Source organism: Octopus bimaculoides, chromosome 4 (genome assembly GCF_046866305.1).
Source record: "Octopus bimaculoides isolate indiv1 chromosome 4, ASM4686630v1, whole genome shotgun sequence".
NCBI classification, from domain to species: Eukaryota; Metazoa; Mollusca; class Cephalopoda; order Octopoda; family Octopodidae; genus Octopus; species Octopus bimaculoides.
Genome location: NC_142931.1, coordinates 14,377,831 through 14,390,405, shown reverse-complemented (window position 1 = coordinate 14,390,405; position 12,575 = coordinate 14,377,831).

Here is a 12,575-nt window from a genome sequence, read left to right as displayed (position 1 = left end):
GGAATAACTAATTCGCCATATTGCACTATCCACTTTGACTAGTTGAACAAACAACAACCCCTTCTCCATTTCCAGCAATTTCTTATATCCACGTCTTAAAAGAAACCAAACTATAGCTAATTTTCCTCTTTGGAGTATTACCTAAATCTCTTATGAAAACATATTTCAGAAATATAAATATTTTTTGTCATTTTGTCCCTTGTATAATTATCTATTTTGGGCACTTCGTCATTTCTCATATTCAAAACTTTTAGAAGATAAAATCGAATGTACTATGTGTTTTATTTTTCAGTAATTTGTCCCAATAGTGCTTTATTGATGAATGGCTGGCGAATAATAACTGTCAAATAGTTTTTACTACGGCAAACTGCATTTCGTCTAAATGTTTTAACTCTGCGAAGAGAGAGAGAGAGAGAGAGAGAGAGAGAGAGAGAGAGAGAGAGAGAGAGAGAGAGAGAGAGAGAGAGAGAGAGAGAGAAAACAACAAAAAACTACAATACACGAATAAATATAGACAAAAAACAAATAAAAGCTCTAAATATAGAGATGGTTGATAATAAGAAAAAGCAAAACAAAAAAAGGAGAAAAACAAAAGAACAAAACAGAAAGGACAAAACTAATAAAAATAATCATAATCCGAAAACACAATAAAATACCATTGAGGGTGTTCGGCTTTTAAAAGAGTGACGAATGGCTCGAGGCTATATACAAAATAAAGGAATAACGACAGAGTTATTATTATAGAAAAAAAGATTCACGTTAATATGAAAATTTTATATAATATTATTCTGCTATGGTCTACATATGCAACGTTTTAGACAAACGCCATCTTAACTGTACAACTGAATAGAAGCCAAAATCTAGTATACAAACAACGTTTGTATTATTCAGAAGACAAATGTTTGATAAAGATATGTTTATACTTTAAATTCACACACACATACACACGGGCACACACACACACGCACACACACACACACACACATTACACACCTTATGGCTCTTTGTATATGTGTATGTGTGCACATGTATATGTGTACATGTGTGTGTGTGTGTGTGTGTGTGTGTGTGTGTTTGTGTGTGTGTCAGTTATGCATTTGTGCTTCAGAATCCGTACCACAGTAATGCAGTGACTGTAATTTTGTTTATTGGACTGTAGTTCAACCATATCTATTATATATATATATATATATATATATATATATATATATATATATATATATATATATATATATATATATATAATAGATATGGTTGAACTACAGTCCAATAAACAAAATTACAGTCACTGCATTACTGTGGTACGGATTCTGAAGCACAAATGCATAACTGACACACACACAAACACACACACACACACACACACACACACACACATGTACACATATACATGTGCACACATACACATGTGCACACATACACATATATATATATATATATATCATAACAATAATAATCCTTGTATGGAATTTGTAACTAACTTAATGCATCTCTACGCATGCTTCCAAAGATTACATGCTTCGCCCGAAGAAACGGATGCATGAGCATTGTCGACCCGATGTCTATGGATACTACATACTGCACTGTAATCATCCAAGGAAAACAGACTATGATCTTAAGAAACACATTATTTATGGAAACGCGCGTAGCAATGCATTAAAATATTTATAAATTCCATCCAAGTATTATTAGTATTATTACTATATGTAACCTACACTATATCGGTACAGCTCGGTTCAGCACCGGTTGGCTCATTGGGCTGTAACTGGCATAAGAGAAGCTTTTATATGCAGATTCAAAACGTTTCCCGTAAACGAAATTAAAGTATATATGTACCGTTCCGTGCAAAAGTCTTCGTCCACTTCAAACTATTGTAAATTTCTACTAATTGCCAACTTTTATCGTGTATTTTACAGATGAAACATTGGCCCTGTGGGAGTCATTTTCATACCTAATTACTATATTTTGTCGTAGTGGTTCTGAATGAGAAAGATGGATGCGAGACCATCACCAAAAGTGGCCTTGGAAAAATTTTCGGCCATCTCACATAAACCAATCAAGATGCAGTGTTTAAAAACAGAAAAATGTCTATAATGAAACTGTATTACATAATGTTCATTTCAAGAAGTTACTGTACATTGTTAATATTTCTTGTGGCTTTCCTTATCTTGAATAATTGCTTCAATGCGTCTGGGAAGAGATTCGTACAGATCCTTCACCGTCTTCACAAGTATGAGATGCCATACTCTGTGACTGAACTCCTACATCTCTTAGATTGCGTGGATTCTTCTGATGAACTCCCGTGTTTAATTATATTCCAATTTGCTCGATGATATTTAAGTCACGGCTCTGAGCTGGCCGAACTTTCAATACGGTAACACCTTCAATTGTCAGACTCTGTTGTGTTGAATGCGATCTGTGGCCTGGAGCTCCGTCATGCTGAAAAAACACACCTCCATCCGTGTTTGCTATCAAGTTGTCCATCAGCAACTGGATGTATTTGGCACTATTCAAGTTACCGTCAAATTTAACCAACTTACATGAACCATCACTTTTTATGTATCCCCAAGGCATCAGGCTCTTACTCCCAAACTTCACTGTTTTCGTCGTGTAACGTAGGTCGTTTCGCTTACCTGGTGGCCTTCTGACAAATTCTCTCTTATTAGAAAGCTAAACGACCAACTTGTGTGTGTATACATATATAGTTTAATACTTCAATCATATCAGTCACGGTGTGTCTGCCACAGCCATAGGCGTTTCCCTTTTCTTCCGTATCAAGGTGTTAAAAACCAAACAAAAACGTAACATTGTTCTTTCATTTGAGTTCAATAATTTTCATATAATACGTAACGTGGAATTATCACAGCTACTGCTGGTGTAAATTAATGCTGGATTTTAACATCGGTAAGGGGCTACACATTTGGTGGGACATGTATGGTCGATTATATTTACATCTCCGAGGCTTCTATCTGATTCCTGTAAAAAATGGTTATATTCGATAGAAAGTGTTGGGAAGTGTAAAGATGTTTTTGATGGCAGTTCATATAGTTTCTCTTTTTTATATATATTCTTCATAGTTTTCTTTCAAGGCTACAGGATTAGGAAAAAATCTATATAATCTGTAGCGTGTGTTATGGTGGACATGACTGCAGCAGAGTTAAGTTAAAGGCGGCTAAGGGCGAAATAGTTGTATCAAAACGGACGAACATTAAGCTTTCTATTCAAGATGGATAGCAAAGACCTTGATATGTTTCTGCGCTGTTTTCTGCGAAACTATTTCGTTTCGAAGACACATCTCTAAGAGAACTAATCCTATTACAACATGAAACAATTGTCTGAAATATTATACTGCAGAGATGAACGCGGAACTCTGTGAGGGCAAGCAAAACAACAACGCTCAAATTCAAGTTTTGCTGGGTTGATTTCGTACTTAAGCCTTAGGCATCGAACGAATGATTCAACAGTCATTTGTTCCAGATATTTAGTCAACAGTCGCTGATTCATACGAAAAAAAAAAAAGAAGATATCTTAAGATTTCGCACGCAATGCATTCTTCTTATAAGACTGGTGACAAAATAAGCAAACGCTTAATCTAAATGGCAATCGAAAATATTTACACTCAAATCGTTCAATTGAGACTAAAAGGAGATACATATTGCGGAACTGCTTTTTACTACCCAAATTATTATTGGGGTTCTATTCCCAAATGGCGCCTGTTGCTAATACTCTGCAGAAAAGCTTGAGGAAGCTTTTACTTACTGTAAAGCATTGAATAGGCATGGGACTCAACGTTAATGCAATAAATAATTCTAATCCTTATTATTAAAATATCATTAATAAGGAATACAACAAAATGAAACGCCGTGTTTAAAAGAAATTCATAACAATAAATTAGATAATATTTAATCAAAATAAAAAAATAGCGTATTGCGTCATATCACAATTCCAAAATTCATATTTATTCTAGAAAGCCATTAACAGATTTTCCCCATGTAAAAATACTAATAAAGATTATTAAGTTTTTGTAAAATTCATTGCTGCATTGATCACAATATTTGTTCCTAGAAGTTTGTTTCTAATAATTTTATCATACTCTCTTTTCTTTCCTTTTTCTCTCTCTTTACGTATATATATGTATGCATGTATGTATGCTTATATGTATGCATGTATCTATCTCTCTATCTATCGAATTGTCTGTCTGTCTAATTATCTATCTATCTATCTTATCTATCTATCTGTCTGTCTGTCTGATGTCTGTCTGTCTATCTATCTATCTATCTATCTATCTATCTATCTATCTATCTATTTATCTATGTATCTATGTATGTATGTATGTATGTATGTATCTATCTATCTATCTATCTATCTATCTATCTATCTATCCATCCATCTATCTATCTATCTATCTATCTATCTATCTATCTATCTATCTATCTATCTATCTATCTATCTATCTATTTATTTATCTATCAATCTATCTCGTTCTACACATGTAAGACTCTCCCCCCCTCTATCAATTTATTTAATGACATAACACAAATATTTATTAATCATCAATTTTACTGCGCTAATTGCCTTTTTGTTTTGGTAATGCAGTGTTAGAAATTCTTAAAAGGAGTAAGCTGAGGAAATAAGGATGAAAACGTTTAAAAGAGTTAACGATCTCATTCTAAAACTGGAATTAATCGCCAAGAAATGTGCAGAAGAAAAACACTAAAACCGTTTCAACATTAAAATAATGGAAATCTGAAATAAAGTTACATGTTTTAAAATGAATGAGCTTTTTCAGAATCTATAACGAAAACTGGGTATTCTAAAGATATATATACCTACATGTATATATATATATACCTACATATATGTTATATACATGCATATAGATATATATATAGATATATATATATGCATATACATATACCTACATATATGTATATAGATATATTATATATATATATATATATATATATATATATATATATATATATATATAGTCAATTCAAACATGAAGAAGCAAGAAAAAACAAGAAAAACCAAAAACGCGAGGACGTGGAACAAGTACAGTGTTACTGGACGCTCAGGAAAGGAAAGAAAAGAAAGGGGATTTCATGTTTCGAGCAGAGCTCTTCATCAGAAATATAGAAAAATTCCAAAAGGGAAGACAGTGATAGAAAATCGCCAACGATACACACGCGGTCCGTTATTTAAAATACCGATCCTATCAGGTGGCCAGCATGGGAATAAAAACCGCAAAACGTAATAATTATTATAAAAATTATAATTAAGCGTATCTAAGAGATACCACCACGCTTGAAATAGCAGCCAAAACTTGACTCTAAAACCAAATTAAATGTTCATGCAGCACCAGAGGAGAAGACCACATCCGTGTTTTTGTAATTAACAATTTCGTCAAAGTTTTTAACCACACACACACACACATGCATACACACACACACTCACGCACGCACACACACACACACACACACACACACACACACACACAGTCACACACACACAACACATACCAAACTAGTTGTTTTAGGTGGTAGGGGAAAAGCGAGGATTGAAGATATTTGAAATAGTTGTTTCTAGCATAAGCCCCTGTCCTAAAGCTTTTGATACGGGATAGTCGACATCATTGAACACAGTACTTGATCAGTGCGACGGTTGTAGGTGGCCTGGTCAATAAGTATCTGGACTGTTGCTATAGTAACAAAGCTAAAGCAGGGGGAGTAAAGCCGCTTAGCACAGATTAACCTTGCACGTTGCTGTGTAAGCTCTCTAAGTTTTAACGTTCTAGCGCACTTCCGCTGCTTACAGCAGTGAATGAAGTTATGTAGCATGTGATTGTCGCATTGATCATAACAGAAAAAGTTAGGCAGATACCTGCTCAGACGCCTACGCTAAGTTTTCGAAAAACTTCCATCGTTCTCGACACAATCATGGTGATCTTGTGCAACTGAAACCCGAGTGTCTCTTTGGTCAGCTGAAAGCAGTTTTGGCACAAACATAGAAGACACGCATCTCATACCCACATCTTCAGCGATAATGGACTGAATTGAACCGTAATTAATTTGCACATCCACTCATAACTCATGGATGGTGATTCGACAATTTCCCCTCAGAGATGCACGTACATCTGCGATGTCTTTGTCAGTTCTGATGGTTGCGGGTCTCCCAGAACGTTCGTCAATATCGACATTTTTTCGGCTATCTTGGAAACGTTTGACCCACTCGTAGACTTGTGTGCTGCTCATGCACTTCTGTCCATACACTTCTCTCCATACACTTTCTGCAACTTTGCGCATGCCTCATGGACAATGCGACGATCTCACGCTACATACCTTCCTTCTAATCACTGCTGTAAACAGCAGACGTAAGCTAGAATGTTAAAGCTTAGTGTACATACACACGAGAATTCAAGATCAATCCTTACCCTGTGTGCTTTAGCCACGTTATTATGGCAATAGTCTGGATACTTATTGATCAGACCTCGTACTTTTTTATGAATGTTAAGTTGTCGTTGTTATATGGTTAATGGTGAAGTTACTAATCTATTTTACATCTATAGAGTTTGGAATGTCCAGAATTTAAAAGGTGGAGAGAATGGTTAGTGCCTAAGATATGGAATTTTTCATGAGCAATGACTAAGGGAGAGATAACTTAGTCGTGTGGAGACTAATGCAATGAGGCAACCGAAAACAGACGATCTATGTCGATGACGCTTGACGAATAACTAAATATTTAAAAATGTGGGGTCGTGTCTCGATTGGGAGAAATGGGTAAAACAGAAATGATTCCTTCTTTTATCGTAGATCAGAATAGTTTTCCATTTGGAAGCGTAATATTTCTGAAAAGTTCTAGAAAGAAACGATGACCATTAAGATATGGGAACGCTTTTCTCATGTGATCAGCACATTTACAGTTACTTTACCTTGTCTTCTAACTCGTTGATTTAACTGAGTGAAAAGAAATCATGAAGAGTAATGTTATAGCACTTATATTGTGTAAACGAAACACATGAAGGCAATATGCAGAAAGAAACAGATACATGCTTTCGACAATTATTCACATACATTATCTAACTATCTATCTATCTATCTATCTATCTATCTATCTATCTATCTATCTATCTATCTATCTATCTACACGCACACACACATGCAATCATATATATATATATATATATATATATATATATATATATATATATATATATATATATATATATATATATTATATAAGGGCATTACTATACAAGAATGCCTCACGCTATGAGGGACTCTAAGGTCAAACTACCATAAAACAGACTGTTTTTAAGGGGCTAGCTTTGAGAGTTGCATTTCCTCGTGTTCGGTAAAAAGTATCTTTTATTATGGTAGTTTGACCTTAGTGTCCCTCATAGCGTGAGGCATTCTTGTATAGTAATGCCCTTATATAAATAAATATATTTTGGGGAATAAATGATGGATTCTTTTCCCTTATGAGGTTTTTTTCACGCGAGCTACGTGATACATTCTTGTAAAAGAATTCATCCTATTATTGAATTTATATATATATATATATATATATATATATATATATATATATATATATATATATATATATATATATATATATATATACATATTTATATATATATATACATACATACACACATATTTATGTGCGCGTATATGTATACATATGTGTGTACATTGATCCCTTCCGCAACTGAGTAGAATAAGTTTAACTAAAGACATCTAAAAAGACTAAAATAAGTCAAATACTCTCAATAATTGTCTGTGAGTGTCAGGCCTCAACCTGCCTAATTTCTTTAAATATTGTCCAAAAATTTGGATCAGTTGATCTATTAAGAGTTATCTCCCTGTCATGGAGTTTTTTTTTCAAATTCTTATACAATTTGAATAACCGAAGAACTCATTTGTATTTATCTCCTGTCAGAATCATCTCACGCCGCGAAAAGAGCTTTACCACTCATTATATTACTACGCTAAGGCCTGAAGCCGAAAGCTTCACCTGAAAATACAGACCAAATATACATTTCTCCCCTAATTAAACAAAACACGTAATCAACCAATTAATACTTCTTAATCAGAGATATTATCAATGACGATTGCTACGATTAACATCAGGGATGAAGGAATGGAATTTCGGACGATAATCTATTAATAATCTTTCCGCTTGCAGTTATAATTATTGTTTGCTAAATTTATATCACGTGGTTTGATTGAGATTCCTTAATTAAATGGAATCCAATTACGTTTGTACAAATTTCCTTGTTAGCTTCTAAGGTATCAGATCTAGATCAGGTGAGTTGATAATAAAGTAAATATTATTGCATGATAGGGTGTTTCTTTTTAAAGGATTGAATCACAGTCTAAAAAAAATCGTTAAAAATCGCTATACAACACTCAATTAGGAGTTATGACTGATAATTTATTTGAGCTCTGAGATATCTTTAAATTAAGCAAAAAAACGAATTATAATGATATAAACAAGGAAATAAAATTCAATAAATAACAGGAAGCTGCTCACATTCGCAGATATCAGCTTGGAAATATGAAAAGAAATCATCTAAATTAATCAATAAGCTGTATTCTAGTTAGCAATGAAAACAGGCGGCAGAGATAATTTTCGCAGTTCATCGACTCGCAAAGCCTCAGATTTAATTATGTATTAGAACATTTTAAAGACATCTGCATGTGAATATCATAACACATAAGGATTAGATTTTCAATTGAACTGATTTGGAAAGGTGAATATAATTTTAAAGAAGAATAAGCTAGCTGAAAGACATTGAACGAAATATCTGCAACAGGTTGGTTGCAAACTGGAAATGACATTCAAAAGTATAATTGATATACAACCCCTTGGCTATACAAATGTCTAAGACACGTAAGATTCGTTATACGTGAATAAAGATGGAATATACATTTAACAGATTAAACTATTCACATATTATATGACTATCTAGGAGATAGAGTGCGTCAGAGAAAGTTGGCGTATAACCGTAGGTCGAAGTGTTTGTAAATGGTGAGAGGCCAAGCTCTTCTACCTTTCAGAATAATAAGACATAATAGAAATATTAGAGAATTATTCCTCAGAGCTCGTGTCAATGTGTTTCTTGTAGTCGGGAGCTGTAGCCAAACTTTGGTATCGCGTTCAGTACAGCAATTTTTATCAAAATTTTACAAAAGTAGCGTAAGTAAATTAATAGCGCACGATACATCTTCAGAAGATCAAAAGATATTTCCATCAAACGAGTTGCCTATCAAGGGTAATATTTCCGAATTAATTCTGTCAAATGCAATTAAGCTTCACTGAATATCTTAGCATCCTGCTTTCGGAAAGTTGAAGGTAATGCCAATATATTGGCCACTAAAATGATAGGTTCTTTCTGTATGTTTGTTACGTACATAGAATCAGACACATACTCAAAGATATGTATATCTGTATGTATATATATATATATATATATATATATATATATATATATATATATATATATATATATATATATATATATATATATGTATATATATATATATTTATATATATATATATATATATATATATATATATATATATATATATATATATATATATATATATGTATATATATATATATATATATATATATATATATATATACGTATATATATATAAGCATACATGTATGCATCTATATATCTGTCTCTATACACACACATGCACACACACATATATAGAGAGAGAGATAGACAGATGTAAATATGTATATATATACTCTTTCACATACGTATATGGAAAATTCATATATACTAACATACATAAGAAATGCACTCATAAATCACCTGATACAGCCACATATTCTGCTGATGTGCTACAAATAGCAACGAAATATCTTTCGAATCAGAACTCTATCTTAAAAGAATATATTGGACAACCCGGTCTTTCAAATACACGCAAAAATGATGGAATAGACAATGATGTGAAGTCGTTGATCTAATCTGTGAACTATATATATATATATATATATATATATATATATATATATATATATATATATATATATATATATATATATATATATATATATATATATATATATATATGTATATATATATGTAGTATTAGGGAAAAAAACCAAGGTTTATGAACTCATCGATGAAAATCCACTGTCATATATAGAAAAAAAATTATAATTAAAAGTACAATAAATAAGTAATTTCCTATACTATACGGGATATTTTCACTAGACGTTTTATAAATAAATGTTTTTAATCATAAATAGCCTAGATTAAGCTACTGCATCATTTAAATATGTGCTAATAATATCTTTATTATTTTAGCCTTAAACTTCGTTCGAATTGTATTTTAAAAGACAGAATTTGTTTAGTTCGTTTTTATATGTAATATACTTATTAGATTATTTTATAATGGATGTAGGATTGATTATGGAATGGTTATTATTTTGATATTTAGATAACATTTTTCTATCTTTATATATTAAGTATTTTATATACATTCATTTGTTATTTATTGTTGGTTGATATATACCTTCATTTATTATTATTGTTGTATTTTGACCGGAAGATTAGCTATATCTTTGAATAGAATTGATTTTCGATAGTTTTAATCGATTTTAATCGATTTAAATTTCTTTCTATCTGAAAATTGGTTATGAAACACGTGTAGTCATTTTATTATCTTGATCTTATGATATTTACTTTGTATTATATTATAATTATTTATTGTACTTTTAATTATAAATTGTTTTCTGTATGTGACAGTGGCTTTTCATCAATGAGTTTATAAACCTTGGTTTTTTTTCCCTAATACTATATATTAATATATATTTTATACTGTGAAACTTAATTTAATTTTAATTTTTAATAAATTGATTTTAGTTGAGTTTTTACCTGTAATTTTGTAATTTACCTGTAATATTATTATTATATATATATATGTATGTGTGTGTGTGTGTGTGTATGTTGTGTATCTGTGCTTGTCCTCCCAACATCACTTGGTGTGTTTAGGTCCCCGTAACATAGCAGTTCGACAAAAGACACCGGTATAATAAGCACTAGGCTTTCAAAGAATAAGTCCTGGCGTCGATTTTATTCGACTAAAGGTAGTGCTCCAGCATGGCCACAGTCAAATGACTGAAATAAATAAAAGTGTAAAAAAAAGTGTATATATATATATATATATATATATATATATATATATATATATATAAATGAATGTATTTCAGTGTACTTTTGTCCCCAGCACCATCGATTGGCACCAATGTTGATGTGTTTATATATTCGTAACCTAGCGAACGCGGATAGAATAAGTATTAGGCTTACAAAGATATAAGTCATGGTATCGTTTGGTTCGACTAAAAGCAGTGCTCCAGCATGGCTGCAGTCAGATGACTGAAACAAGGAAAAGAATATATGTTCGTGTGTGCGTATATACATGTAGATATACACTATATATATGTATATATATGCATACGTGTGTGTATGTGTGTGTATGCATACATTACACACATATACATATATAAGCTCTCTATTAAGAAGTTAGCTTCCCAGCTGCATGGTTCCGGGTTCAAGCCTAGTACGTGGGCCTTGGATAATTTTTTTCTACTATAGCCTGGACTGACCAAAGCCTTGTAAATGGATTCGGTTGTTAGGAAACTGAAATAAGCCCACCGTATATATATATATATATATATATATATATATATATATATATATATAATTGAGATTCATTTCAATTAGGTACTTAAGTTCAAGCACCAAGTCAGTCCGGTATTATCCGCACAGCTCGAAGCAAGGTGAATAAATTCAAAGTAAGCAACAGGATATCAAGTAGTAATGCAGTACGACCGTTTCAGGCGGCTCAATTTAATTGAACAATGCTTCAGTTTAAATGTTGAGCCATCATCAACTGCACAAATAAATATATAGAATTTTAACCAGTCGGACACATTAACATAAATGAATATAAATTGATGTAATGATTGCATTGTTCAGTTAAGTGGAGCCGCTTGAAACGGTCGTACTGCACCACTACTTGATATCTTGTATGTATGTATTTATATATGTTTGTGTGTATCTTTGTGTATGTGTTTATCCACCACCACCGCATCCGTCTGTCAGCTGGTATTGTTGTGTTTACGTTCTCCTAACTTAACGGTTCGGCATAAAAGATCGTTAGTATAAGCACCGGGTTTTTCAAACATATAATAAATACTGTGGTCGATTTGCTCGGTTAAAACTCTTGAAGGTGGTGCTCCAGCCTAGTCGCAGTCTCATGACTGAAATAAGAATAGGATACAAAATAAATTTATATATGTATGTATGTATACACACACACACGTATATATGTACATATACTTATGTACATATATGTGTACATAATATATATATATATATATATATATATATATATATATATATATATATATATATATATATATACATACATATGTACACACAGAGACACAGAGACATACACACACACACACACACACACACACACACACACACATATATATATATATATGTATGTACATGTATATATATATGCACGGTAATGTGATA